The 6,000-nt window shown below is 44.0% G+C and overlaps 1 pseudogene; it reads left to right on the top strand.

Annotated features, from left to right (window-relative positions):
* Positions 1-1,791: 1,791 nt before the first annotated feature.
* Positions 1,792-3,046, top strand: LOC148003794 (PCNA-associated factor pseudogene; annotated as a pseudogene).
* Positions 3,047-6,000: the final 2,954 nt, after the last annotated feature.

Below are 6,000 nucleotides of genomic sequence, written 5' to 3' on the forward strand. Positions count from 1 at the left end.
AATCAGCTATTGAAAGATACTGAACTAGCTGAAGAGAGAGAGCTGTACCTGTGTCTATTTTTCCTTGTGGTTCTATCTTTTGGGATCAAGCATTTATTTTTTTTTAAAGATTTATTTATTTATTTCATGTATGTGTATACACTGTCGCTGTCTTCAGACACACCAGAAGAGGGCGTTGGATCCCGTTACAGATGATTGTGTTTGCTAGGAATTAAACTCAGGACCTCTGGAAGAGCAGTCATTGCTCTTAACCGCTGAGCCATCTCTCCAGCCCAGGGATCAAGCATTTAAAACCACCATTAGTTACATAAACAGTTGGGCCGTTATGTCACTTGATGAGCTGGCTTCTTTATATCACTCTAAAACAATCTTCTTTGTTTTCATCCCCGTCCCCAAGTCTATTTTATCTGATGTTAGTATAGCCACATGGTTTCCTTTTTGTGTTGACATGGTATCCTTTTAGCTTTAACTGGTTCCCTTGGTCTTTTCTTTTTTAACCTTAAATTGCATGTGTTTATGCCAGAGGACAACTCTGGGGATTGGGGGACTCTGTTCTCTCCTTTCACCGTGTGGGCCCTGGGGTAGTCAAGCCTTGTGGCAGGTGTCTTTCAGCACTGAGTCATCTTACCAGCCTTGTCTCTTTATATGTAGAATGTGTTTCCAGCCCACAGACATCAACTACGCAGGGTTCATAGGGGCTCACAGGCTGAAGTGACGCTCACAGAGCCTGCATGGGTCTAACCTAGGTCCTCTGCATGTGCGTTAGGATTGTTAGCTTGGAGTTCTTGTGGGAACCCTAATAGTGGGAGTGGAGGTGTCTCTGACTCCTGGTCTGCTCTTGGGACCCTTCTCCTCCCACTGGGTTGCCTGTCCCAGCAGCCTTGATCCGAGGGTTTGCGCCTGGTCTTATTGAATCTTATTATGCTGTGCTTGGTGCATACCCCTGCCCTTTTCTGAAGGGAAATAGAGGAGTGGGTCTGAATGGGAGGGGAGGGGGAGGAGAGTAGGAGGAGTGGAAGGAGGAGAAACTTTGGTCAGGATGTATTGAAAAAAAAACTTTTGAAAATTCAGATGAAGAAATCCCAAGTCTCTGTCATTAGTAACTAGTGAAGTAGAATATACTGTCACGAGTATTTATAAGTTTTATATGAGAATTTATGTTCTGAAAAGTTTGAAATAGTTGGCATTTGTAGTAAGCAAATATATTACATGCATTTTACTAATATAACCATATAGGGGCTGTTAGAAAGACAAGCATTTGATTAAAAAATGAGACCCACTACTCTTTTTTTTTATTCATTTATTATATATAAGTACACTGTAGCTGTCTTCAGACACACCAGAAGAGGACATCAGATCTCTTTACAGATGGTCCTAAGCCACCATGTGGTTGCTGGGAATTGAACTCAGGACCTCTGGAAGAGTAGTCGGGTGCTCTTAACCGCTGAGCCATCTCTCCAGCCCAAGACCCACTACTCTTAGGAGAACTCATAACTTTAAAAAATATAGATAAGAAAATCAATAAAATTGTTTTTTATAATTCAAAAATATAAAAAATAAATAAAATGTGCTTCTTTAAGATAATATATAGTTGAGTCTTGGAGTCTGAAATTTTCCATCATTTGATAAGTTCATTACATTTAATGTGATTTTATGATATGGTTAGTTTTATCATTACTCTGCTGTGTTTCTGTTTGTCCTATCTGTTCTCTGTTCCCGCTCCTCTTTTTTCACTGGCTTATTCAGTATAGACTTTGGGTGGGGGAGTGTATTTGTTTGCTTGTTGCAAACATCTTGCCTTGTGGCACTGGCTTGCCTGGCCTCAAACTCACCATGATTCCTCTGCCTCAGCCTCCTGAGTGCTGGAACTGTTGGTGTACCGCCATGCCTTCCCATGATTTACTTTTCTAAGGCTGTGAAAAATACTTGACAAATGCAACGTAAGGGAGAAAGGGCTTGATCATTTTTAGGTTCTTGTCCAGGTGAGACATCTGCAGTTGGGGAGTCGGTGAAAGTTGTCTCTTCCTGCGTGAACATGGTGTGGACCAAAGCAAACCTCGGCCCAGGAGCCTACAGAAAAGCGGTGGCTTTAAGCCCCAGGAAGGTGCTGGGCTCCTCCACCTTTGTCACAATTCTTCAAGTTCATGGAGAAAAGCTGAAAATAAGTATGTTGGAGGTAACCCAGTCTGTGTGCGCCCAACTCCCAAGGGACAAAAAGGCATCGGGGACTTCTTCAGGCCGTCCCCAAAAGATTCTAAAAAGGAGAACCAGATTCCCGAACAAGCAGGAAGCAGTGGCTTAGGAAAAGCAAAGAGAAAAGCGCGTCCTTTGCAACCTGATCACAGCTGTGGTGAAAATGAATAGAACTTACTCATCTGAATAATGTCTTCAGTCTACTTACATATTTATCCAATTGGCTTGTTAATAGGCATTTAATTGAAAAAAAAAAGAGGCTAAAATTTAACCATTCAAAAGAAACCAGCTATAAAAGTGGAGAACTTTTATAATTTGTAAATTTGAATTGCATGCTTGATTTATGTCATATGCTCTTTCTTTTACCTGTGAAGCTTCTTCCTAAAATCAACATTACATGATGCTCTAATCTGCTGTCTCTGCTTAGATTTTTCTACTGATGCCCTCTTATGGGCATTGATTATGGAAATAGTGCCACATTGTTAGGGTATGTTTGCTTTAAAGTTTTGACTTAGTCTTTTTTACATAAAAAGAATCAATATTAAAAAAGGGAGAAAGGGCTAATTTTGGCTCACAGTTTGAGGGTACAGTCCATGAGGTCGGTGTGGTCATGGCGGCAGGAGTGTGAGGCCGCTAAGACATTACATCCGCAGTCAGGAAGCAGAGAGCAATGGCTGCTGGTGCCCACTCTCTCGCTGTCTCTTTTTATTTTGCCCAGGACGATAGCCTGTGGCTAGTACAACTCACATTTAGGGTAGGACTTCCTTCCTCAATGACCTAATCTAGATAGTCCTTCATGGATAATGGATCTGCTCAGATCTGTGCCCGGCCCCCCATATACAAGTAAACAAAATACATAAAATTGTCGCTCGAGAATCTGAAGCTTGGGGTGGCACATGGGAATAGTTCCCACCTGTGCTGTAGAGGGCCTTTCGTTCAGATACCTGCCCCCCTAAGGAGCACCCCCAGACACCATGATAGGCGTTGACGATATTGCTTTTACCAGAGAAGATTTTGGGAGAAGAAATACCATAGATGCCGACAGCAATCAACATCTGAAAGTGTCATATTTCTGGCCCACTTGGAAGGAAGAGGGAACTACCAGCAGGCACCACACAACTGCACTCTCCCACACTCTGCAGCAGACTTCCTGTGAAGGTGATGTGCCAGGCACAATGTGCAGAGACACTGGCCCGAAGAGGAAGAAGAGGCGTCTATCCTCAAGCACACTGTGGGAGACAGGCGTGTGGGTGGATGAGGCAGAGTTCTCTGGAGGAACAGAACAGTCAGAACGCATACGAATTATAAAGCTGGATGTCCTTACAGTGGCTTTCATGATCCAGGCTGAGCAGGTCAAGGGTAGCCTGGGAACGGGTGCCCGCCTAGTCACTGAGTCAGAAGACAGCAGTCCTGATGTGCAGAGGCCTGGAAGATTCCAGAGAGCTGCTGTGCTTCATTAGAAGGTCAGATTAGAAGCTGGGTATGACTTCAGTGGAGTAGCGGTGGTGGCAGTGGGCAGCGGTGGCAGTGGCGGCAGCACATGCTCTCGAGAGGCAAAGTTCTGCAGGTGATGCTGCTTTTTTGTTTGAGCTCATTTTATCCAAGGGCCATTCCTTGGAAAGTGCCATCCACTATGAGGGAGGGTCGTTCCCCACTCAGCTAATTAGTTTTGGAAACACCTTCACAGGCTGGTCCAGAGGTGTGTCTCTTAGTTAATTCCATAGCCCATCAAGCTGGCAATTAAGGTTAACCATCCCAGTGGGTGACTGTGTTCCTAGCAGCTGGTACTATGAATTGAGAATTCTCTTTGGGAGTGCCACGATACTGTTAAATGGGGGAGAGGGCACTTCAGATCTTAGGGAGGACCAGCAGATTGCCAGGGGGAGATGGGGAGAAAAGACACGAGAAAAGAAAAGAGAGGACGGTTTGTGGAAGGACAACCAAGCTGCAGATATTATGTAAATTCCGAAGCTGAGGCTCCACATGGATAACCTAGCAGTCTCAGACAACGGTAAGGGTTGTGGGGATCTACTGGGATTCAGGGTTGGAGGCTCGTGTTGGAACCAGTTCACATGATTGGGTTAACAGACTACTGGTTTGTTTGCTGGACATGGTGGTGCACGCCTTTAATACCAGCACTTGGGAGGCAGCGGCAGGAGCTTCTCTGTGAGTTCAAGGCCATGTCTACATAGTGAGTTCCAGGATATCAAGACTACATAGTGAGACCCTGCACACATGTATACACGCACATGCTCGCACGCACGCACACACACACACCTTTTGTTTATTTTGTTTATTATTTTAGGTTTTATGTACATTTTTATTTGTGTGTGTGTGTGTGTGTGTGTGTGTGTGTGTGTTTGCACGCACTCTCATGCATTGTCTGTCTGTGTGGAGATTTGTGCATTTGAGTGTAGTGACATTAAAGGCCAGAAGAGGACATAAATCCCTTGGCGCTGGAGTTACAGGCAGTTGGCAGCTGCCTGCCATGGTTCCTCTGCAACGATGTTGTATGCATAACCACTGAGTCATCTACCAGACCTTCATCTTTGTGTCCTGATGCAGAAACTCTGGAAACACCCACCACCGTTTCTGTACTCCGGTTAAGGTACAAAGAAGAGTCAAGCACATTTGGGGAATGGGACTGCGAATTGATACAACTCTATAGGAAACATTGCACATAATTATAAACCAGGAATTTTACTTCCAGAATTTGATCTTCAGCCTCATGCACTCATGTGGAATGTCTTATGTGCAAATCACATCCTTGTTCATCAGAGTAAATACTGGACAGCAATGTTTGTCACGGGAGGACCAGCTGTGTACATTACACTCTTTTAAATGGAATATTATTCTGTATAGAAAAAGCCCCAAGGACTAGCATAACTCTGTGCTGGGATTGGTTTCCAGGGGCAGGGATAGGCCTCAGCAGCAGAATGCTTGCTTAGCATGTCGAACCCTGGGCTTCAGTCCCAAGGCCAAATGCACTGGGCATGTGGCACACGCCTCCAGTCCCAGCATTCTGGAAGCAGTGGGGCAGGAAGTTCAAAGTTATCCTGTATTACAGAGAATTTGAAGGCAGCCTTGCCTGGATACTCCGTCTGATGTTTCATCCAGAATAATTTATTAAAGAAGAAAAGAAGTGGAGACTGTTTATTTACTTATTTATTTAAATGTGTTACTATGGAGATGGGAGGCAGAGATAGGAGAGTTGATTCAAAGCTTTCCTATGCCGCACAGTAAGAGAAGAAACGAGATTCTGCCTTAAAAAACAAGGTGGAGGGTTGGGGATTTAGCTCAGCGGTAGAGCGCTTGCCTAGCACTCGCAAGGCCCTGGGTTCAGTCCCCAGCTCTGAAAAAAAAAAGAAAAAAGAAAAAAGAAAAAAAATTAAAAAAAAAACAAGGTGGAAAAGAACCAACTCTTCAAAACTAACTCTGACCTCTATCTGAGCCGCACTTCCCCAAAAACATAAAAATAAACACAACAGATTAAAGAAGGAAGAAAGGAAGAAGAAAGGAAGAATGAATGAAGGATAGAAAGAACTTGGTCCTATGTAGAGTTGAAACTTTAGAACCCTGGGCTGCTTGACCTCTAAGACTCCTTATGATACGTGACAAGAATTCCATTGATTCAATATAGGTCTAAGGTCTGAGGAGACCTCTGAATTGGGTCTAGAATGATTTGGAAAAGAGTATGAGGGGCTGGGGATTTAGCTCAGTGGTAGAGCGCTTACCTAGGAAGCGCAAGGCCCTGGGTTCGGTCCCCAGCTCCGGGGAAAAAAAAGAACCAAAAAAAAAAAAAAAAAA

The sequence above is a fragment of the Rattus norvegicus genome, chromosome 9 (assembly GCF_021556685.1).
Source record: "Rattus norvegicus strain SHRSP/BbbUtx chromosome 9, alternate assembly SHRSP_T2T, whole genome shotgun sequence".
Taxonomy (NCBI): Eukaryota; Metazoa; Chordata; class Mammalia; order Rodentia; family Muridae; genus Rattus; species Rattus norvegicus.